Below are 25,482 nucleotides of genomic sequence, written 5' to 3' on the forward strand. Positions count from 1 at the left end.
GAAATCTAAATTCTCCCTGGAAAGGAAAGGGAAGTCTCTCATTTGTTCCTGATTCTTTGCGACCCCATGGACAGTAGCCTGCACCAAGCTCCTCCATCCATGGGATTTTCTAGGCAAGAATACTGGAGTGGGTTGCCGTTTCCTTCTCCAGGGAATCTTCCCGACCCAGGGACCGAACCCAGGACTCCCGCATTGTAGACAGACACTTTACCATCTGAACCACCAGGGAAGTCCTGGAAGTGTTTTCTAAAAATGTGTAATGGTCCACACATCTCTCTAAGTCATGTTGCAAGGAGGAGAACAACCTCATTCTAAGTTTAATAGGTCAAAAAATATAAATGACCCTGGGTCCTTGTGCCTTCTTTGATCTGTGGTATCATGTCTGGGTTGTTTACTTCTGGACTTCTCAATATTTAAAAAAAAAATAAACCTAGAATTTTTTAAAAGCACTTTAGAGTGTTTCTCTAACTCACAGCTAAACACATACTTCTTAAAAACAAAGGGCAGTCATTATTGAACAGGATTTACTAAGTATTTAGCATTTATTTATATATATGATAAGCACTGTGTGATACCCTATGGATACAAAGAAGGCTGTTTTGAGTTTTCTGAAGCATACCTGCCTTGCCTCTTTAACTGCTGGGAGGCTTTGCTACAATAGGTATTCCTATGTCTTGTCTGTCTTCATTCCTTTGCAGAGCCTGTATGTTGCCAACAGCAGAGTACTGTCCATTTGGGAGTTATCTTAAAGACAGGATATTAACTCTGATCACAAAGATTCTTTGAATTAGTAATAAGAGGTTGCCATAGCATAGTGTAAGAAATACAGACCCTGGAATTACAGTAGAAGGTTCACATTCTGGCTCTACCACATACAAATTGTAAGACCTGAGTTAATAAGTTGGCCTGCTAAACCTCAGTTTCTTCATCTGTAAAGTGGAATAACAATAGTATCTACCTCACAGAGCTATTGTGTGGATTAAATGTAGATAAAACACTCGCCAATGTCCCTGGCATGAACTAAGTGTTCAACATATGAGATATTATTATTATTTATATACAAACATAAACATATAGTTATTGCCTACATACATAAGAGAAACAGATGAATCAGATTTTTCTGATAGATGGAAGAACAGATAGGGTGGGTCAGGGAAGACTTCATGGAACAGCTGTATTTTAACAGCACCAATCTGACATTGGGTCAATTTGAAGTCAGTTTCTCCCAAAATGACTATCAGCATCAGGAAACTGAACAAAAACCTGTTTAGCCACATTCCACTCTAGTCATTAACCAAGTTATTGGCTGTAGTGAGTGGTGCATGGACTGGAAAACTGGAGACCAACATTGGGACTCATGATGTAGTGACTTCATCACAATCTGGTATGAGGACTCAGTCTCAGAACTTGTTGCCACAAGTTTCATACTCACTGAGGATCTCCATCTGGAAATGTGAGTAACACACTGTCTTTCCAAAGAAGCAATGTTCTTAACTGGAGCTACTTTATCATACATACTTCCCCCAAAGGACCCATACTTTTGTAATTTTAAGAACTTCTAATAGAGGATTATATTTAGTAATTCGGGTAGTGTGTAGGGAGGAGCTAATTCCTAAATAGTAATTATATATACATAATCATCAGGTCATTTTCTCATCAAAATCAGAGAAGTCTAGAAAAATCTGCATTCTCTGTTGTTGTTCAACACTCTTAAGTTTCAGTGAAGTCCCTCAGGCTTTAACATCAATCTAAATAAAGCAAAAAGTATTAAACTTGAAAACAATGATTCATGGAACTCATTATAATTAGTTATCTAATTATCCCCACATTTTACCAGTGTATTCTAAGATTATCAGTTGTTTGTTAGAAGCTGTCAGGGACTTGCCTGACAGTCCAGTGGTTAAGACAACTTGCTTTTATTATGACCACATCATTCTTCATCCCTGAAATAATGAACAATAGTGACTAAAGCCTCATGAAATTCTGATCCTCTCCCTCTTACTACCATCATACCTGTGGTCTGGTAATGACATTCAATAACTTTGTTTTTGTCTCTCCCTTGTCCTCAAAGATTAATAGTCCCCACCAATTTTTACTTTCACCTCTCTCTGGTTACAGAGGGAGCTGTATAACCCTCTGTTTCTGCATTTTCAGCTCTCCTGCCTCATAGTCTTCCTGTTGCATCTGCCAAACACAGATTAATACAACCATATGGCCCTTCTACTCCTATTTGGACTGATGGAGAACATAAGACAAACACGCAGATTGGTGTCACTTCAAAAATATGGTGTCGATTCTCCACTGCATTTCTTGGAAATTCTCTTACATACTAGAAACCAACCTTTTCTCATATTTTCAGTGTCTATTCAAAATATTTACTTCTCTCCTCAGCCATCAAACATTGCATCTATCTCTTATATTTTGTCAGATAAACTTGTTTCTGTTTCACAAAAACAGTAGAAACATTTTTTGTAGTGAAGTAACAATAATCATTCACACACAGTATTAAGATGATTAATTCACAAGAGTTTTAGTTTCTTTATAGAAAAAACTGAGACTTTTCTGAAAAGAAAGTTACATATATATGTATGTATGTGAGTGCTAAGTCTCTTCAGTTGACTTTTTGTGACTAGCTCACCAGGTTCCTCTGTCCATGGGATTTTCCAAGCAAGAATACTGCAATGGGTTGCCATTTCCTTCTCCAGGGGCCCTTCCTGACCTAGGGATCAAATCCAAGTCTCTTACATCTCTTGCATTGGCAGGCAGATTCTGTAGCTTTTCCACACGTAAGTGCCCCATTTTCACATACACACAAAATTTTGCTCTTAACTTCAGAAGTTAATTTTGCACTGACTTCTAGAATTCTATTCATGTACTTCCAAAGATTTGATAACCCCTGTTCTAGGGTTGTTTGCAAGTGTTTAACAGGTGAATATGCAAATTAAATTGAAGATAAAGTTATTAAGACAGGTCAGGAATAATTTCATAAGTTTTTTAAAAGAGTACCATATATATAATATATCATTATGAATCAATCAAGTTTAGTTGCTTCTTCCCTGATAACTCAATTGGTAAAGAATCTGCCTTCAATGAGGGAGAACAGGGTTTGATCCCTGGGTTGGGAAGATCCCCTGGAGAAGAGAAAATCTACCCACTCCAATATTCTGGGCTGGAGAATTGCAGGGACTTCATAACCCATGGGGTCACAGAGTCGGACACGACTGAGTGACTTTCACTTGCACTTTTTACTTTTTTCTAAGATATTTTAAAGGCATTTACTGAAGTATAACTTATATACTATAGGAAAAATCACCCTTTGTAAGTAAGGTTACATGTGGTCATGTAGCCACGACCACAATAAAAAGAGGGGAAAATTGTTCTATCCTCTAAAAAATTCCTTTGAACCTTTTTGTAGTGAATTTAATCCCACTATATACATACATTCCACCTTGGCAACCACTGATCTTATTTGTTTGTATAGTTTTGCTTTTTAAAGAATATCATATAAATAGAATCATGCCATTTGTAACCTTTGTCTGGCTTCCTTAATTTAGTATTATGCTTTTGAATTCATCCATGCTTTTGCAAGCTATCTGTAATTAGTTTCGTTTTATTTCTGAGCTGTATTCCATTTTGTGAACATATTGCAATTTATTTATAAACTTACAAGTTTATGGAAGTTTGGGTTGCTTTCAATTTTTGCTACTGTGAATAAAGCTGCTATGAATATTTATGTACAGGTATTTCCCTGATAGTCCAGTGGCTAAGACTCTGCGCTCTCAGTGCAGGGGACCCGGGTTCAATCCCTGGTCAGGGAACTTGATTCCATATGCTGCAACTAAGAGTTTACATGCTTCAACTAACATCCAACACAGTCAAATAAATAAATAAATATATTTTTAAATATTTATGTACAGGTCTTTGTGTGAACATAGGTTTTTATTTCTAATGTACAAAGGCTCAGGAGTAAGACTGTTGGGCCTTATGGTAAATATATGTCTAACTTTGAAAGAAACTCTCTTAAGATATTTTAAGAGAAAATTCTCTGAAGATTTCTGATCACCCATCTGAGAAATTGAGCCAGATATATTAGATCTCTGACCCTCAGTTTTCTCATCTGTAATGTGTTGATAATATCTCCTTTATATGATGATAATATAATGAGTTAAATAGATAAACAAATATTAGTAAGTTAACATAGGTAAAGGATTAATCAGTTAATCCTATATTCAATAAATAACACTCAAAAATTGCTACATATAAATAATGAAACTTTGACACTCTATCGCCATCTGGTGGCAATATATAACATTTTCAGAAGTTCTACTAAAAGAGAAAACACATTTACAGATGAAATCTCACAAATCTCCAAGACAGTTGAATGATTGTTGCTTAAAGTCCAAAGTGCTATTGTAAGAAGCTTCTACCAATTTCTGAGCCACCTTATGTCTGGAAAAGAGCAAAAGTGCCTCACATGTACACATGGGCACAGTCAGCAGAGAAGTAATGGCCCTTCCTGAGGCCTTCCACGGTCTGCACTATATTCTCCACATGCCCTTTCTAAGAAGTCTGAGTGTAGGGCCATCCACAGCATCTCAGCAGATGAGAAATATCATGTTGGAACTACCCTGTGCTTTCGTACTTTCAAAATTACACAGTTAAGTGGTCTTGAAGAAAGAGACCCAGTAGATAATTAGAGAGCAAATCTGAGTATAGGAATGTGATATTGAGACACATTCTCTAAAGATGAAAGGGAGAGAATATACTGTAATATGACTGATGTTCTGCATGGTTTAGGTTTAGGGGCAGAAACTGCAGCCACGAAATGAAAAGATACTTGATCCTTGGAAGAAAAGTTATGATCTACCTAGACAGCATATTAAAAAGCAGAGACATTACTTTACCAACAAAGGTCCATCTAGTCAAGGCTATGGTTTTTACAGTAATCATGTATGGATGTGAGAGTTGGACTATAAAGAAAGCTGAGCGCTGAAGAATGGATGCTTTTGACTGTGGAGTTGGAGAAGACTCTCCAGAGTCCCTTGGATAGCAAAGAGATCCAACCAGTCCATCCTAAGGAAATTAGTTTCAGTTTAGTCCCGCAGTCATGTCTGACTCTTTGCAACCCCATGGACTGCAGCATGCCAGGCCTCCCTGTCCATCACCAACTCCCGGAGTTTACCCAAACTCATGTCCATTGAGTCAGTGATGCCATCCAACCATCTCATCCTCTGTCGTCCCCTTCTCTGCCTGCCCTCAATCTTTCCCAGCATCAGGGTCTTCTCAAATGAGTCTGCTCTTCACATCAGGTGGCCAAAGTACTGGAGTTTCACCTTCAACATCAGCCCTTCCAATGAACACCCAGGACTGAAACTCCTTTCGGATGGACTGGTTGGATCTCCTTGCAGTCCAAGGGGCTCTCAAGAGTCTTCCCCAACACCACAGTTCAAAAGCATCAATTCTTCAACGCTCAGCTTTCTTCACAGTCCAACTCTCACATCCATATATGACTACTGGAAAAAACATAGCCTTGACTAGATGGACTTTTGTTGGCAAAGTAATGTCTCTGCTTTTTAATATGCTGTCTAGGTTGGTCATAACTTTTCTTCCAAAGAGTAAGCATCTTTTAAGTTCATGGCTGCAGTCACCATCTACAGTGATTTTGGAGCCCAAAAAGATAAAGTCAGCCACTGTTTCTGCTGTTTTCCCATCTATTTGCCATGAAATGATGGGACTGGATGCCATGATCTTAGTTTTCTGAATGTTGAGCTTTAAGCCAACTTTTTCACTCTCCTCTTTCACTTTCATCCAGAGACTCTTTAGTTCTTCACTTTCTGCCATAAGGGTGGTGTCATCTGCATCTGAGGTTATTGATATTTCTTCCAGCAATCTTGATTCCAGCTTGTGCTTCATCCCGCCCAGCATTTTTCATGAGGTACTCTGCATGTAAGTTAAATAAGCCGGGTGTCAATATACAGCCTTGATGTACTCCTTTCCTGATTTGGAACCAGTCTGTTCTTCCATGTCCAGATCTAACTGTTGCTTCCTGACCTGCATACAGATTTCTAAGAGGCAGATCAGGTGGTCTGGTATTCCCATCTCTTTCAGAACTTTCCAGTCTACTGTGATCCACACAGTCAAAGGCTTTGGCATAGTCAATAAAGGAGAAATAGATGTTTTTCTGGAACTCTCTTGCTTTTCTGATGATCCAACAAATGTTGGCAATTTGATCTCTGGTTCCTCTGCCTTTTCTAAAACAAGATTGAACATCTGGAATTTCATGGTTCATGTCTTGCTGAAGCATGGCCTGGAGAATTTTGAGCATTACTTTGTAGCATGTGAGATAAATGCAATTGTGTAGTAGTTTGACCATTCTTTGACATTGCCTTTCTTAGGGATTGGAATGAAAACTGACCTTTTCCAGTCCCTTGACCACTGCTGAGTTTTGCAAATTTGCTGGCATATTGAGTGTGGCATTTTCACAGCATCATCTTTCAGTATTTAAAATAGCTCAACTGGAATTCCATCATCTCCACTGACTTTGTTCATAGTGATGCTTCCTAAGGCCCACTTGACTTCACATTCCAGGATGTCTGGCTCTAGGTGACTGATCACACCATCGTGATTATTTGGGTCATGAAGATCTTTTTTGTACAGTTCTTCTGTGTATTCTTGCCACCTCTTCTTAGTACCTTCTGCTTCTGTTAGGTCCATACAATTTCTGTCCTTCATTGAGCCCATTTTTGCATGAAATGTTCCCTGGTATCCCTGGTATCCCTGGTATTTTCTTGAAGAGATCTCTAGTCTTTCCCATTCTATTATTTTCCTCTATTTGTTTGCACTGATCACTGAGGAAGGCTTTCTTATCTCTCCTTGCTCTTCTTTGGAACTCTGCATTCAAACAGGTATATCTTTCCTTTTCCCCTTTGCTTTTTGCTTCCCTTCTTTTCACAGCTATTTGTAAGGCCTCCTCAGACAGCCATTTTGCTGTTTTGCATTTCTTTTTCTTGGGGATGGTCTTGATCACTGCCTCATATACAATGTCACAAACCTCTGTCCATAGTTCATCAGATATAGTCTATCAGATCTAGTCCCTTAAGTTTATTTCTCACTTCCTCTGTATAATCATAAGGGATTTGATTTAGAGCATGCCTGAATGGTCTAGTGGTTTTCCCTACTTTCTCCAATTTAAATCTGAATTTGGTGATAAGGAGTTCATGATCTGAGCCACAGTCAGCTCCTGCTCTTGTTTTTGCTAGCTGTATACAGCTTCTCCATCTTTGGCTGCAAAGAACATAATCAATCTGATTTCAGTGTTGGCCATCTGGTGATGTCCATGTGTAGAGTCTTCTCTTGTGTTGTTGGAAGAGGGTGTTTGCTATGACCAGTGTGTTCTCTTGGCAAAACTCTGTTAGCCTTTACCCTGCTTCATTCTGTACTCCAAGGCCAAATTTGCCTGTTACTCCAGATGTTTCTTGACTTCCTACTTTTGCATTCTAGTCCCCTATAATGAAAAAGACATCTTTTTGGGGTGGTAGCTCTAAAAGGTCTTGTGTGTCTTCATAGAACTGTTCAACTTCAGCTTCTTCAGCATTACTGGTCAGGGCATAGACTTGGATTACCGTGATATTGAATGGTTTGCCTTGGAAATGAACAGAGATCATTCTGTCATTTTTGAGATTGCATCCAAGTACTGCATTTAGGACTACTTTGTTGACTATCATGGCTACTCCATTTCTTCTCAGGGATTCTTGCCCACAGTAGTAGATGTGATGGTCATCTGAGTTAAATTCACCCATTCCAGTCTGTTTTAGTTCGCTGATTCCTAGAATATTGACATTCACTCTTGCCATCTCCTGTTTAACCACTTACAATTTGCCTTGATTCATTGACCTAACATTCCAGGTTCCTATGCAATATTGCTCTTTGAGGCACCGGACCTTACTTCTATCACCAGTCCCATCCACAACTGGGTGTTGTTTTTGCTTTGGCTCTGTCCCTTCATTCTTTCTGGAGTTACTTCTCCACTGATTTCCAGTAGCATATTGGGCACCTACCAACCTGGGGAGTTCATCTTTCAGTGTCCTATCTTTTTTCCTTTTCATACTGTTCATGGGGTTCTCAAGGCAAGAATACTGAAGTGGTTTGCCATTCCCTTCTCCAGTGGACCACGTTTGGTCAGAAGTCTCCACCATGACCCATCTGTCTTGGGTGACAGATGGTCTTGGCCAGTATTTAAAGAACAGAAGATTAGATTAGAATAGAAAATAGCAGATATAACACATGTAGTAAGGTATTGTTTTAGAAAACATGTATAGATGCCATCCAAGACAGCCTACATGGCATGGCTTTCAGTCCTGAATATTCATTGGAAAGACTGATATTGAAGCTGAAACTCCAATACTTTGGCCACCTGATGTGAAGAACTGACTCATCTGAAAAGACCCTGATGCTGGGAAAGATTGATGGTGGGAGGAGAAGGGGACAACAGAAGATAAGATGGTTGGATGTAATCACCGATCAATGGACATTAGTTTGAATGAACTCTGGGAGTTGTTGTTGGATAGGGAGGCCTGGCGTGCTGCAGTCCATGGTGTCACAAAGAGTTGGACACGACTGAGCAACTGAACTGAACTGAGGGGCAGAAAGTCAAGAATTAATATTATTACTTATCTTTTGGATTAGTTCCCCAACCAGAGATTAAACCCACATCCCTGCAATGGAAGGCGAAGTCTTAACCACTGAACCACCAGGGAAGTCTGTTTTTTGTTTTTTGTTTTTTAAAGATTTGCCTTGTAATTTTTTTTTTTTTTAATATTATGAGCTCATTTTCCAAGAAAGTGGTTTTCTGTGGAAGTCTCTCAGGTCCTGGAACTTAGGAACAATCTTGGGAGGAAGTTTCAAATTTCCCTGTGTTCCTGTAGTGTCCATTGGTTCCAGAGAGAATTTTGTAATATATCTTGACTCAATTTCTATACTCCTTGGGTGTGCAACTTGGAGATCATTTATGTTGATCTAGCTTGGAGGGTTAACTCTCCTCCATTAACTTTCTAGCCAAATTTCCATGAGCATATGAGGCTTACTTGTGGTGTCTCTGGGTTGAAACAGAAAAATTCTATCTTTTCTTTCACATAAGAGTGACTCCCAATTTTAAGTGGATTTGTAATTGTCTGACAAGCCAAGGCCACGGTCTCATCAACCATTCCTCTGTCACCATTAAAGACTCACTGCGAGAGTGTGCATTAAGTTGCTTCAGTTGTGTCCGACTCCCTGTGACTCTATGGACTATAGCCAGCCAGGCTCATCTGTCTATGGGGATTCTCCACTACCTTGACATTTATCTGGTTCTGATACCTCTAAAGACACTCACCTTTCACTTCCTGCTTCCTTTTGCAATTTTGTTGTCCCTCTTCATTTCCAGCACCTGAGAACTTTGCTTTCTTGTTTTATACAAGACTTCCATGATAAAAAAAATAATTTTTTAAAAAGACACATTTTACTTCAAGACTTAGTTCCCCACATATGTACATGTTTTCTAAAACAATATCTTATGACATGTGTTATACCTGCTGTTTTCTATTCTAATCTAATCTTTTGTTGTTTAAATACTGGCCAAGACTCATTACATAGATTTCATAACTTATTATTGGATGTCTATGTATGTAGAAATAAGTTATAAGTTAAAGTTATAGAAATTATGAGTTATATTTTATATATAATATCTGTTTTAGGGAGAAGGAATCACACAGCCAATTCATATTGTCACATTGTCTACAAGTTCAAGAAAGATCTTTCTAAAATGTAAAGCCTCATGTTCTCCTACATTAAAGTTCTTCAAGTTTGTTTCATTGGCTTTATGATAAAATCCAAAGTCTTTTACTTGGGAGATTGAGCAGAGTAGCTCAACGTCTGACCTCAGGAGTTCAAATGATTCAAGCTCAGTTCTGAACTGAACTGTTCAGTCGCTCAGTCATATCCGACTCTGCAAAACCAGGGACTGCAGCACGCCAGGCCTCCTTGTCCATCACCAGCTCCCGGAGTTTATGCAAACTCATGTCCATTGATCACCATGGTTGGTGATTACACCAACCATCTCATCCTCTGTCATCCCCTTCTCCTCCTGCCTTCAATTCCCAGCATCAGGGTCTTTTCAAATGAGTCAGCTCTTCACATCAGGTGGCCAAAGTATTGCAATTTCAGCTTCAGCATCAGTCCTTCCAATGAATACTCAGGACTGATGTCCTTTAGGATGGACTAGTTGGATCTCCTTGCAGTCCAAGGGGCTCTCAAGAGTCTTCTCCAACACCATAGCTCAACAGCATCCATTCTTCAGTGCTCAGCTTTCTTTGTAGTCCAACTCTCACATCCATACATGACTACTGGAAAAACTATAACCTTGACTAGACGGACCTTTGTTGACAAAGTAATGTTTCTGCTTTTTAATATGCTGTTTAGGTTGGTCATAACTTTTCTTCCAAGGAGGAAGCGTCTTTTCATTTCATGGCTGCAGTCACCATCTGCAGTGATTTTGGAGCCCAAAAAAATAAAGTCTGACACTGTTTTCACTGTTGTCCTATCTATTTGCCATGAGATGACGGGACCAAATGCCAAGATCTTAGTTTTCTGAATGTTGAGCTTTAAGCCAACTTTTTCACTCTCCTCTTTCACTTTTATCAAGAGGCTCTTTAGTTCCTCTTCACTTTCTGTCATAAGGATGGTGTCATCTGCATATCTGAGGTTATTGATATTTCTCCTGGCAATCTTGATTCCAGCTTGTGCTTCCTCCAGTCCAGCATTTCTCATGCTGTACTCTGCATAGAAGTTAAATAAGCAGTGCTCACTTCGGCAGCATATATACTAAAATTGGAACGATACAGAGAAGATTAGCATGGCCCCTGCACAAGGATGACATGCAAATTCATGAAGCATTCCATATTTTTAGAGTCTGATGATGACATGCGCTTTGGTTTTTTTGACTAAACCTCTTTAGTAACACATTCAATAAAAAGCTGAGCTGTTTGCTGCTGTTGGTCTTAAAAAAAAAAAAAAAAGAAGTTAAATAAGCAGGGTGACAATATACAGCCTTGACGTACTCCTTTTCCTATTTGGAACCCATCTGTTGTTTCATGTCCAGTTCTAACTGTTGCTTCCTGACCTGCATACAGATTTCTCAGGAGGCAGGTCAGGTGGTCTGGTATTCCCATCTCTTTTAGAATTTTCCACAATTTGTTGTGATCCACACAGTCAGAGGCTTTGGAATAGTCAATAAAGCAGAAATAGATATTTTTCTGGAACTCTCTTGCTTTTTCAATGATCCAGCGGATGTTGGCAATTTGATCTCTGGTTCCTCTGCCTTTTCTAAAACCAGCTTGAACATCTGGAAGTTCATGGTTCACGTATTGTTGAAGCCTGGCTTGGAGAATTTTGAGCATTACTTTACTATCGTATGAGATGAGTGCAACTATGCAGTAGTTTGATTCAAGCTTGTATCCAAATATGATTTCTTAACTATGTGACTTTGAACAAATTAATGTCTTAGCCCCAGTTTCCCCATCTGCAAACTAGGGATAATTCTAGGACCACCTACTTCATCAGATTGCTGTGAACTTTAAATGAGACAATGTTGTTATCACCTACAGAAGTGGGATGAAATCTCATTCAAAATTTGAGATTGATAATGTCAAAAATGCCCCCAAGAGATACTTAGGTTGATGATGGTACACATACACCAAATATTAGGGAAAGGCTCATTACTTAATGACACTTCCTGGGGAGAAATACAATAAACAAACAAAAAACTCTCTAGTCTAGGCACTGAGTCTCCCATACTGTCTATAGAGGAGTTTCCTCTACTCTATATCACTTAGAAGACTATCCAAAAGGTAGCAAGGAAAGGCGATAACAAGGTAATAATGAAAATGACCTTGGTCATTTCAAATAATGAAAACTACATTATAATTAATGTAGTTTTTGTTGGAGAATTATGTTCACCATGTGTCCAATTGGATAACTTATGTTCAGAGACTTGTTTTGAAGGCACTTCCCTAGCTGGAGGAGGAAGATGCAAATGCTTTTAGCCACTGGAATCTCAGCTCTGTGTCTTGATCACCAGACTTTCACTTTCAGATCAAAGTTGATCTGTGATAGTCAAAGGAGAAGAGCAACTGAACTTCTCAGCATGCAACATGCGGGGGCCAAAGCAGGTGAACCAGACCAAGAAGAAGCAGAGAGAAGCAGGTAGAGATGACGGTGAGCACTGCTTTGGGCTGGTTGTTCTACGGCCTTGCTCAGACTCTGTTCTTTCCTTGTTCTTCAGATCTGGGCAATGTGTTCTCCACACTCACTTTGGGCTAGAAATACACGTTTCCAACTTGAGACTTTCTCATAAAGTAATGAGGTATTTCCTAGTTACTTACCGGAAAACTTGGGTTTTTGTATGGTGAAAAAAACAGTGGCCCCACTTCCCTCCAAAATTGTCTAAAGTAATAGGTCTAGATATTTGCAGAATGTTCAGTCTCTTTTTTAACTCCAAAAACAGGTCCAGGCAGTATAGCATGGCAGTCAGGATCCCTGAGTCGAAAGCCAGACCACCTGGATTCAAATTCCAGTTCTACTACTTCCTGGCTGGGTGACCCTGGGCAAGCTATGTAACTTCTTTATGCTTCAGTTTCCTCTGCAAAATGGCAATGATAGTAGTACTTACCTCATAGGAGAGCTCCAAGATTTAAAAGCACTCAGTTCAACAGTTGGCAAGCACAAGAATATTATCTGCTCTCATTATGTCTTTCTCCCCAAAAAATGTGCTATGAATCCCCAAATCCCTTCAATGGTCCTGTAAGGAAGAACTACTGGTCCCGTGTGGGCTCCTGAGGACTTTTTCATTCTTGGCATCTAACTCTTTTTCCTCTTAACCCAGAAAGACAGCAAGCACGGAAGTTAAGCAGACCAGACACTGGAGACACATTGAAATGAAGTGAAGAAATGTTAGTTAGTTGCTCAGTCATGTCTGACTCTTTGTGACCTCATGGACTGGGGCTCACCAGGCTCTTCTGTCCATGGGATTTTCCAGGCAAGAATACTGGAGTGGGTTGCCATTTCCTTCTCCACATTTCCTGAGCTAAAATCCTCACTCCATTCTCTGTGTGACCATGGGAAAATATTCAACAATTAGCTAGCTCCTCTGGTTCTTTATGAAATGAGAATGGTAGTGAAGACAATGGTACCTCATAGGGACATTGTCAATGTTACATGACATAATCTATGTAAAGCTCTTAGAAGACTGCCTGGCATATTTTAATTGTTCATTAAATGTCTGTTGTTATTATTATCCATTCCACATCCTGCAAACATTTATTATCCAACTACCAAGTGCAAAATGCTGCTAAACACTGGTCATTATTAAAGAATGCCTCTTCTTAAGGAGCTTAAGACTTTCCAAGTTAAAATTTGTCAATCCTTGGTTCATCTTATGGAACCCATTGTTATTTTGATGCAATTTAGAGGCTGGCCCTTGGAGGTCCATCTCTGATGATACTTCCCTTGCAGAATCTGTTTCAGAGAAGCTGCCCTGCTGGGTCCATAGGTGGGATGCAGGAATTCTACTCTTCCCTCAGGTGATTCTAGCCTCTGACTCTAATTGCCTCTACTAACCTGGGTTTCCCCCGTGGCTCAGTGGTAAAGAATCCACTTGTGATGCAGGAGCTAACGGAGATGTGGCCCTGGGTTGGGAAGATCCCCTGGAAGAGGGCATGGCAACCCATTCCAGCATTCTTACCTGGAGAATCTCATGGACAGAGGAGCCTGGGAGGCTACTGTCCACGGGGTCAAAAGAGTCGGACATGATTAAAGTGACTTTGCACTCACGCAAACACACAGTAGTAAAGAGATGTTCTAGGCTCAAACTCTAGCTCTGTGGCTTCTACTTGACAAGTTATTTAACTTCTCTGAGTCTGTTTCCTCACCCATAGAATGGGGGTAAAGCAGCTGTTGCAAGTGTTAAGTGAGTAAATATATGACAGTAGGCTAGTATATTGCTTGGCACTGAGTAAACACTATAGAATAATTTGTTGTTATGATTATTATTTACTTTAATGAGGGTCAACACAGCATGGAACCTACCCAACCAACCTGGAGCATTCTTCCAACAAGTGTAGCTAATGAGGCTGTTCTGCAATCCACTAAAATCTCTCTCTGGCACAGTCTTGACAAGTCCTGGTCCTAGGAGACAGAGGAAGTGAGACCTAGAGGACTAAAGAGATGGGGCAAGTAGAGAAAAAATGCCATATTAACACCATTGTCTACAAACAGTCACTTGCCCTGTGTTACCACAGGAGTAAGGGGAGACTGTTCCTTTAGAGAAAGCCTGTGGTTGTTTAAACAGAATCCAGGCACCTCTCTCACCATCCCGTGCATGCTCCTTCTCTCTCTCCTGCAGGTGGCTAGTGGGAACAGAGCCTTTCTCTGGCGGTTTTTATAAGAACCCAGCTCAGGTTCCGGGCAAGTCACAGATGGTCTTGGAATCAGGCAACCAAGGGAACATGATGATTTCTACAGGTCTGCCACCAGAGGGCAGAGCATCACCACAGGAAATCTTGAGTCAGCAGCCGTGGAGCCCACAACCCAGCACTCTGGGGCGAATTCTCCAGAACGCGGGGTTGCAGCTCTTTCAAATGCAGTTTCCCCTGGAGCTTGGCCCAGAATATTGGAGATCATGGTAATAATTGCAGACATTCCTCCTCTTCAGATCTCTACCCCCAGGCTACGCCCACACAGGTGTCTAGACATTTCCGTGCCAGGCACCATTTGTCTGATGAGGAGAAAAGGCCGGGAGGGAAGGGGTGTCAGGGAGGGGTTGGGACAGAGGGACCATATTAATAGCCAAGCATCATCCCAGGCTGGGGACTGTCATTTCCTGCTGGAGCCCCTGGATATAGAACGTGTTCCCTTGATGCAGAAAGGGAAAGGAAGGCACACCAAGTTGAGAGATTGGTTGGCTCCTCTGTGTTACTGCTACGTTTTCACTTCTTAGACCCTGGAAGCTTAGGCCCTAGTTGAGGGCCCTCATCAGAGCAGACTGTAGTTGTAGGGCATTTGAACAGCCCTTCATTCACTGGCATAAAGTGGCAAAATTCCTAAATCAGCATTCCCATCTCCTAGATCCTCCTTGTTTATTTTACCTTTTCAACCATGTCATGAAAACAAACATCAGAGTGGGTTTTGGGGTGGATGGCAACAGAACTCTTGTACTCCTCACCTCTGCCAGGGTTTAATAAGTGGGGTTATCTGTGGCCGTGCAGAGAAGGCTGAGAGTGGTCCCATTCAGGTGACATCAGTTTCTGGCTTCGCCATCACCTCTAGCATGAGCAGGATAAAACAGAGCCAGGCAGGCGTAGGGCGAAGCGTGTCTTGGGCCAGAGAATAGGACCCTTTCACCCTTGGCTTACTGCTGTCTTCTGGGGAAATAACTAAGTGGTCTGGGCTTTCCTTTCTTGCATTTGACAATGATAGTTCCTCTTGAAGGTCAGTACTGCAGGGGAGACAAGTTTTTTTTTTTTTAATCTTGGAATTGTCTATCCCATTTCAAAATGATTCCTGCTAAAGCCTCAGGAAGACAGCTATCTGAAGAATGAGGAATCAAGATCAGCTGAATAGAGGTTATCAGCCAAGGTCATGGAGAGTGTGAAATGTCAGATTAGCCTGATTTCGCTCTGTATTCTCACACACACACTTCCTGTCCTGGGAGTTTAATTAGTTTCTCCTGACACAGGAAATGTTGCACATCTGGAAATACCTCATAGTTAGTGTATTATTAACCTAATGTGAAACTCCTCTTGTTGTGATGATCACCTTAAGCAACGTCTCATGGGAAAATCTCTGGCAGGCAGTCTTGGGAGCAGTGTTTTAGCCATAGCCATACCTATCTCAACACCCCAGCTCAATTTGGGGTCATTTTTTTCCCCAGTACAGTCTTGGGCAAATCACTTACCCTCTCTGGTTGTCATGATGGTTGCAGCATTTTTAAACTGAAAGTCAAAAGAAAATGGTCTGCTCACTTGCTTCTTCTCTGTACTACCTTCTTGCTTCCTCTCACTCCCCATCCCCCACAGCAGATTCTACATTCCAGCCACTTCCTGCCCTAGATACACGCAATGCTCTCTGCTTTGAATTCTCCTTCTTAAATTGTGTGCTTTCCTGCTAACTCCCACCGATCTTTTGGGACCCAGCTTTGACTTCATCTTCTCCAGGAAGACACCCCTGCTGTCTCCCTGCCACTACCTCCCCTGAGTTTGATGTCTCTGTTCTGCGTGCCCACAGCATCTACACACCCACCACCGTGGACTGCCCTTGTCTTGTTAATTTGCCTTCCTTTCTGGACCGTCAGCTTACTTTGCACATTCAAACTCAAGCTCTGGTCCTCATACTGTCTTTGCTGCTAGGTTCAGTTTTTAGTAGAGATTTACATGCTCCTCACCCAGACCCTGCTTTGGATGCCAAGTAGAGAGTCCTGGCTATGCTCTTAGATACTCCTGCCATTGCAGCAGAACTATAATTCCGAGAAACCAAAGTTTTTAGTCTCCATCCCAAAGATTGGGCTTCCCTCGTAGTTCAGTTGGTAAAGAGTCTGACTGCAATGCTGGAGACCTGGGTTCGATTCCTGGGTTGGGAAGATCCCCTGGAGAGGGAAATGGCAACCTACCCCAGTATTCTTGCCTGGAGAATCCCATGGACAGTGGAGCCTGGCAGGCTACAGTCTATGAGTGGCAAGAGTCGGACACAACTGAGCGACTAAGCACACCAGAGGTTGAAGGGATATTTTTGAATAGTTTCTGTTGAAAACTGAAAACTTTCCAAGAAGAGGAAAAACCACATTCATCTCACGAAGTTGACAATGGACAGGGAGTTTCCATGTGCACTTTAATATTCCCAAATAGCCTCAGATTCAGTGATCTTCTCTGAGAGATTAGGAGACTGAGGCCCTGAGAGGGACTGACTCAGGGTTCCAGAGACAGAAAGTCATGAAGCTGTGACTAGAAGTCAGATGGCATCCCAACCCCGGTCTCTAAGTCAGGGAAAATATGCTTCCTCACACTTCCTCCCACCTGCCATGCTTCTCAGACACTGTTGCTAGTGTCATGCCTGCGAGAGCCCCAGAAAGAGTCACAGAGGCAGGTGATGGAAGCAGACGGCTTCCTGTGGTCTCAGAGAACACCGTGTACTCTGTCCCTCCTTATCTCAGCAGTGCATCGATCCCACGCTTGGAAAAATCAATATTGGCAAGGACAGGAGAAAGATTTGCTCAGACACTTTTGTCACTTGAGGTGCCTTCAAACACATTCACACAGCAGTAGCCCTCAGACTCTGTTCCCCCGTCACAGCTACTTACTCAGACCAGACTTCCTGCTGTGGGCAGAGCCGTGTGTGGGGAATCGGGGCCATGGAAGTTCAGGGTCAGAGGCATCTCAGAGGTCCCTCGGCCCAACGCTCCCAGCACGGTTGAGGAGTCTGAAGCCAAGAAGCAAGTGACGTGCTCAGGGTTACTCAGCTGGGGGGCAAGAGGACCGGGATATGAATTCAAGTCCTTGGATGTCATCCCCCAGCCCTCACATCTGGATCACATTATGCATGTATGAGCGGCCAGGAGGCCTCCCTTTCTTCCCTGCAGAAAAGGGCCAGACTGCCCAGGCTCCCATGTTTGGCGCTCCTCTGTCAGAAGCCAGTGCCTGTATAAAGGGAGTGTAAGCAGTGGTTAAGAACAGAGGCCTGGGACCAGATGGGCCTGAGGTTGTAACCTGTTTCTACCAGAAAACTATTTAACTCACCTGTCTCCTAGTTTCCTTATCTGAAAATCAAGTTATGTGCCAAGGATTGATTTAATGACATATTTGTGTGTGTGCACATGCATGTGTGTAAGTCACTCAGTCACGTCTGAGACCTTGTGACCCTATGGACCGTAGTCCACCAGGCTCCTCTATCCATGAGATTTCCTAGGCAAGAATACTGGAGTGGGTTGCCATTTCCTTCTCCATTTAATGACACATATTAACTTCTAAAATCATTAAAATAGTCCCATGAGATTGGTTCTGTTGCCTCTGCCTATGGTCACTTCAGACACAGAGATTCTGCTTACCCAGAGTTACACACCTAGGAAGCTGCAGCTGTGGACCTTGAACTCTGAACAGCAGGCTTTGATTTCTGTGCTGTCATCCTGCACGCTGAACGCCCATCTCCTACACACCCACCCCACCCAATCTGGCAAGCACTGCACGTATCTGCAGACAATAACACACCTAGGCCAGGGATACCAGCTCCATGCTAGGCCGTTGGTCAGTTTGTCCCATAGTTGACCCATAGAAACAGAGAAAAGGAAAACCATTAGTCAGTTTGGTTTCTTTGGCGTTCCACAGACCGTGTTGCTGTGCTCCTCTATAAATGTACACTTCCAAGACATTCTTTTATCACCAGAGTCTGGTTTAGCTTTGGGCAGGCTTATTTCTGAAGCTGAAGGCTACAGCAGCATTAGGGCATATCCAGGAAAGATCTGACAAACAGATAAATGTTTTTGACCCCACAGAGTCCCACAGAAACTTGCTTCCACAGTGAGGATGGCCCAGGCTGGATATTCTCAAACTTCTCTCCACTCAGCATATTAACTATTCATCGTGTCCTTAAATACTCCTCTGTGATGAAATGCTAAGTGACACATTGAATATTCATCACAATGCACCTAGCACAGGGCCAAGGGTAGAATTAAGCAGAACAAATGTGATTTCTGATTATATCTGTTTAATTCTAGGCACTGAACACCCTCAGGCAGCTAGGACTCCATCCCATTCTGAAAGGAAGCCAGGAAACTAGGTTCCACAACATTCCTTTATGTGCTGCCAAACTGTCATGAGAATCCTGGCAAGAAATTCTTTCCCTTTTTGCTCTCTTTTTTAACTTTTAAAGACTGAAGGATTATTTACATGCATATTTGTATGCAGCCAGGTAACCACCACCTGACTGAAGATACAGAACATTTTAGCCAGCCCAGAAGACTTCTTCATGCTCTCTCCAGTCAATACCACCACTCTCCAACACACACGTGACGCCATTATTTTGACAAGTAACCATTTTTCGTAAAACTAACTTAGAATCTTCCTTCTGTCATTTCTGTTCACTTCCTCTCATTTCTAATTTGAAGGCAAAGGCCAAGGAGTTATCTACTGTTCATTGACCTGAAGTTCACTAGATTGGAATCAGAGTAAACAAAAGCTCTTGGACAGTTAGAAGAGAGATGGTGCTGGCTTGGTTGGAAGCAGGAGGCTGGAAAGTAGAAAAGGAGGAGAGAGACTTGTGGAATGTGTTTGGGAGGTAGAGGTGACAGGATCAGATGTGACAGCAAGGGAAAGGGTGGAATCAAGCATGATCTATGGGTTTTGACATGACTTTCCTGTTGGAGGGTGATTCCGTTTGTTGAAGCAGGGAAGATGGCAAAGGAGCAGAGTGATATCGAGAGCTCTGTTTGGACTTGATATCTTGAGACACATGCTAGGTATCCAAGTGTAAAGACAAAGTATCTAGAGTTCAGGGGAGAGGTCAGGCCTGGAGAGAGAGATGTATTTGAGAATCATCAGCCTGTAGATGGATTTCAAAGCCTGGGATAGCATAGAATTACCCAGGTGGGAGGGGGGTTCAGGATGGGGAACACATGTAAATCCATGGCTGATTCATGTCAGTGTATGGCAAAAACCACTATGATATAGTAAAGTAATTAGCCTCCAACTAATAAAAATACTTGGGAGGAAAAAAAGAGAAACAATCAATAAAATGAAAAAACAAACTATAAAAAAAAAAAATAATTACCCAGGTGATCAGAGTAAGAATAGGACCCATGACAGAGCCCTATAATTGTTCTTGGTGATGCTAATGCTTGCCTTCAATAAGCTCTAACTAACATTAGATAAGAGACAGTAAGCATTATCTAATACATAATTTGGGCTTCCCAGGTGACTCAGTGGTTAAGTATCTGCTTGCCAAGAAGGAGATGCAGGTTTGAACCCTGGGTCAGGAAGATCTCCTAGAGAAGGAAATGGCAACCCACTCTAGCATTCTTGCCTGGGAAATCCCCTGGACAGAGGAGCCTGGCAGGCTACAGTCCATGGGGGTCGCAAAAGAGTTGGACATGACTTGGTGACTAAACAACAGCAGCAGCAATATATAATGTGGCCTCAGAATTTATTGAATTTATTTTCATCTTGGAAAAAATATTTCTAAATGTCTTGCAGCTTCTTGCGGTGATACAGAGAGTTCTGATGATAAATTTTGGTCAGATAAGCCAACCCTGTAGTGTCCCAGTGGTCTCTGACCCAGTGAACCCAGACCTCTAGATAATTTCACAAGGGATTTTCGTGACTTCAAAACATTTGATTGAAATCGTATGTCTACTGCATAAAGATGTATGATGAAGAACCTACCATGAAGATGTAACAGAAAAACCCGAATGAATTTTTTGGCCAACCCAGTATAAGCTAACCACAGCATCAGTTTTTTTTGCTTTGATTAGAAATAAATCTATCAGCAACACTGACTATCTTGTGATGGTCAGCTTGATTTGACAGTGACATGTCTTCAGTTATCTGTTTGTATGAGCAAACATACGAGTGACTAATCAATGCACTTTTCACAGAAGACAATTATTTCAAAGACTCAGTTTATCAATCTTTAAAGATGAGAAAAATAATCACTCCTACCTCTTTGGGTTATTCTGCAAGATTAAAGGAGATAATGTATGTGAAGTATTCAATACATGGTGGCGGTGATTGTTATTACTGTAAATATTCTTGATACAACACAGACTCCAAAGGGAATAAATAAAAGCTGCCCTTTGTATGAAAGGTATGGACACCACACTAGCCTTCTGTTCTTTGTAACATCCTCTAACGCCCCAATCATAATAAGCCATTGCACGGAATTAGGAATACTTGCTACCGGTTCAAACGTTTCTGTTTATGTCAAATGGTATGATCTCATTCCTATTCAAAGAACCATCAAGAAAACTGAAAAAGTGGTCTCACTCTCTCTCAGTTGCACCCCCAACTATAGGAACAAGCTGTGTATGTGCTTAGACACTCAGTCGTGTCTGACTCTTTTAGACCCTATGGACCACAGACCGATAGGCTCCTCTGTCCATGAAATTCTCCAGGAAGGAATACGGGAGTGGGTAGTCATTCCCTTCTCCAAGAGATCTTCCCAGCCCAAGGATCGAAGCTGGGTCTCCTGCATTGCAGGCAGATTCCTTACCGTCTGAGTCACCGGGGACCCAGCAACAAGCTAGCATCTGTAATAAAGAAAAAAAAATCCAGTCTTTCCTGAGCTGGCTCAGATGATCAGTCAGAGACAGAGACAGGCTGAAGTAATCTGGTCCTTAGAAGTAATTTCAGCTGGTTTTTTATTTTGTTTGCCAACAATGTTGCTTTTGAAACTCAAAAATAACAACAACAACAATACAAAACAATGCAATTTGTACTTCCACTGTCAAAAGCCAGGCCTCCAGCTCCCAGCACAGATGGAAACAGCATACACAAAGTCTAAGGAATGGTGTGGGAGGGTTTAATTACGAAGCAGCCAGAAGGGAGGCAGGTGTGTCCAGCCCCAAGGTGACAGAAATGGCATTTTAATAAGAGTATCTGATTAATGTTTTCAAGTTAAAGCACTCCCACATAAATCATCCCATGTGACCTTCAAAATGGCCTTGCCAGATCAGTAGTACTATACTCTTCAGACATGAGGATTCTGATGCTCGGAGAAATTAAGGAATATATTCTCATGATGGATACAGAACTCACACCCTGGCTTCCCATCCTCTGTCCTCCATGGGAAACCTCAATCACCCTCCTGCCTACATATCTGCCTGGCTCCATCACGGATAGGTCTGCATGGTCTGTATCTGTCTTAGCCAAAGGGATGATTCCTACACTTAAGAGCACAGACTTCAGGGGTGCAGGATAATCATTTAGTTTTCAGGGTTTTTAAAAACTTGTTTTAGGACTAGAAACATTCAGTCTGGGTATCTGTTTATTTTACTCTAGCTAGAGTCAACTAACTGGGTGTGTGTGTGTGTGTGTGTGTGTGTGTGTGTGTGTGTGTGTGCTCTGTGCCAGCCCATGGACTCTACCCCACCAGGCTCCTCTGTTCATGGGAGTTTTCCAGGCAAGAACACTGGAGAGGGTTGCCATTTCCTCCTCTAGGGGATCTTCCCAGGCCAGGGATGGAACCCATGTCTCCTACATTTGCTGCATTGGCAGACAGATTCTTTACCACTGGAAGCCCCCAACTAACTGGATACTTTAATACATATACATCTCTGTTTTTGTTCTGTTTTCTTCCAAATATTTTGGCCTTGACAACTAGAATGATTCTCAGTCTCATTTTTATTTTGGCAGAAACCTAGGACACTGGAAAATTACAGCTGTTCACAGTTTTTTATTTGAACTATTAAATAGCTATGCGATCCAGAGCAATTCACTTATCTCTCTAGACACTTACAATTCAATAGAACCGTTGGGAATGTTCTAGTCTGACTGTCCGACATGGTAGCCATTAGTCATCAGGTTATTGATAAACTGAAATGTGACTAACGCGACTCAGAAACTGAGCTAGTAATCTTAATTAATTTAAATTTACATAGCTGTGTATGGCTAGCAGCTGTCATATTAGCAATTCTGAGCCTGTATCCTCACCTATAAAATGAAGTGTTTACGTTAGAATCAGCCTCTCTAAGATTTCAGCCACAATTTCTAGCATAATGGCATGTGGGGCACTCAGTAAATACTTGTTGAATAGATATTTGCAGAATAAAAGAATAGTCAAGAGAAGAAAGAAATGAACAAATAAATTACTGAATATTTAGGGAACATCTCAAGTTGAATTAATTTAGGACGTCTTCCTGGAAAACCTAGAGTTTTGAGGAATGAACAGAAACACTGGCGTTGGCTGCAGCTGGGTGGGAACGCTTGGCAGCTGTTCGCGTGGGAACAGAACCAGGTACAATCCAGGTCACGTCTGTCTTTCCACTTCCTTCAGACGCGGAAAAGCAGCTTCCTTCTCAGAGGTATTTTCATCACCCGAGTGTCCCGGTGAGAAGGAGTCTCAGTGCTAGAACTATAAGCTGGGATGAATGTCAGGAAAGAGGGGACAATTGTCAGGAAGCCACAGGGATAGCTGCCAAGGCTTCCATTTCTCGCCCTGAAAAGAATTCCTTCAGACACAACCTAAAATAGCATGGACCCAAAAGTGGCGGTTAAAATAAGCGGGCGAATCAGGAGCTTCCATCTTGGCATTGGGGCTCCTCTCTCCATTTCTGTGCTGAGGAGTCTCGCCTTCCAGGTGAGACCTGATCAGATGCACTTCCTCTTCTCAACATTATTATAGAGGGTGCCTGGGAGGTTTCAGGAGGAGTGTCTGACCCAGGGCCCATGTTTCCTGCTGCTAGAAGACCCAGCTGAAAATATGTGCCTCTGTCAGGAACATGGGTGTGACGTGGGACAAGAGCAGGGATACTGCATTACTCCCACCTCCTCCGTGAAGGAGCACTGCCCCGCCATCTCCACAGAGCTCCGCTCAGAGCCAAAACTTGCCAGCTTGGCCAGGTTTATCCTTTCTCTCTCTCTTCTTTTTAGTTAACTATATATTTCTCTAATCCGTGAATTTTTTGCTTTCATTTTTTAACTTTCGAGGGGAGACTTTTTAATTATGGTAAAATAAACATAAGCTTTACTACTTTAATAATTTTAAATCCTATAATTCAGTGGTATTAAGTACAACATTCGTATTTTGCAGTGATCACTGCCACCCATCTTCAAAACTTTTCATCATTGCTAACTAAAACTGTATAGCTTTGAGTAACAACTCTCGATTCCCCTCTCCCTTCAACTCTGATAACAGTTACTCTGTTTTCTGTCTCTGTGAATTTAACAACTCTAGACACCTCATGTAAGTGGAATCATGCATTCTTTGTCTTTTTGTGACTGGTTTATTTCACTTAGCAGAATGTCTTCAAGATTCATCTATGTAGTAACATGTATCAGAACTTTCTTCCTTTTTATGGCTGAATAATATTCCACTGTGGGCTTCCAAGGTCGTGCTAGTGGTAAGAACCCACCTGCCGTGCTCGCTTCAGCAGCACATATACTAAAATTGGAACGATACAGAGAAGATTAGCATGGCCCCTGCGCAAGGATGACACGCAAATTTGTGAAGCGTTCCATGTTTTTAAAAGACACGTGTACCCCAATGTTCATCACAGTGCTGTTTATAATAGCCAGGACATGGAAGCAACCTAGATGCCCAGCAGCAGTAGAATGGATAAGAAAGCTGTGGTACATATACACTGTGGAATATTACTCAGCCATTAAAAAGAATACATTTGAATCCGTTCTAATGAGATGGATAAAACTGGAGCCCGTTATACAGAGTGAAGTAAGCCAGAAAGATAAATACCAATACAGTATACTAATGCATATGTATGGAATTTAGAAAGATGGTAATGATAACCCTATATGCAAGACAGAAAAAGAGACACAGATGTACAGAACAGACTTTTGGACTCTGTGGGAGAAGGCGAGGGTGGGATGATCTGAGAGAACAGCATCGAAACATGTATATTATCAAGTGTGAAACAGATCGCCAGTCCAGTTTGGACAAGTGCTCGGGGTTGGTGCACTGGGATGACCCAGAGGGATGGGATGGGGAGGAAGGTGGGAGAGGGATTCAGGATGGGGAACACATGTACATCCATGGCTGATTCATGTCAATGTATGGCAAAAACCACTACAATATTGTAAAGTAATTAGCCTCCAACCAATAAAAATAATTGGGGGGAAAAAAAAAGAACCCACCTGCCAATGCAGGAGACTTAAGAGATGTGGGTTCGATCCCTGGGTGAGGAAGATCCCCTGGAGGAGGGCATGGCAGCCCATTCTAGTGTTCTTGCCTGGAGAATCCCATGGACAGAGGAGACTAGCAGGCTTTAGCCCGTAGGGTAGCAAAGAGTCAGAAACAACTGCAGCAACTCAGCACAGTGCAACACGTGATATTCCATTGTATGTACATGTCACCTTTTGTTTATCCACAGTTGGATTGCTTCTACTTTGAGTTATTGGGAATAATGCTGCTATGAACGTGGTTGATAAGTATCTGCTTGAGACCCCACTCTCAATTCTCTGGAGTATATCCCTAGAAGTGATTGCTTGATCACATGGTAATTTTAGGTTTAACCTTTTGAGGAAATGGTTTTACTTCTTAAGCCATTACTAAATTCTTTTTCTTTTACCTGTTAGTTTTTGAATTTTATTCCTAATCCCTAAATCCTATACATTTTCAAATATTCATATCCTGTGTTTTAGCTTTTCATTTGAAACCTTAATCTCATTTCTTTTTCCTTTCTGAAAATCATGGCTTTTAGTATTTTATCTTTTTAATTTTGGACTTTTTAAAATCTAG

General features: G+C 41.6%; 3 non-coding genes across 3 annotated transcripts; all 3 read left to right on the top strand.

The window, feature by feature from the left end:
• Positions 1–3,745: 3,745 nt before the first annotated feature.
• On the top strand, positions 3,746–3,818 carry TRNAE-CUC (transfer RNA glutamic acid (anticodon CUC)). The gene has a single exon. It is a non-coding gene; the product is annotated as a tRNA-Glu (tRNA).
• Positions 3,819–10,833: 7,015 nt separating this feature from the next.
• Positions 10,834–10,940, top strand: LOC133041744 (U6 spliceosomal RNA). The gene has a single exon (XR_009689320.1). It is a non-coding gene; the product is annotated as a U6 spliceosomal RNA (small nuclear RNA).
• A 13,207-nt stretch (positions 10,941–24,147) lies between these two features.
• LOC133041739 (U6 spliceosomal RNA) lies at positions 24,148–24,254 on the top strand. Its single transcript, XR_009689315.1, has one exon. It is a non-coding gene; the product is annotated as a U6 spliceosomal RNA (small nuclear RNA).
• Positions 24,255–25,482: the final 1,228 nt, after the last annotated feature.

The sequence above is a fragment of the Dama dama genome, chromosome 20, assembly GCF_033118175.1.
Source record: "Dama dama isolate Ldn47 chromosome 20, ASM3311817v1, whole genome shotgun sequence".
Lineage (NCBI taxonomy): Eukaryota > Metazoa > Chordata > Mammalia > Artiodactyla > Cervidae > Dama > Dama dama.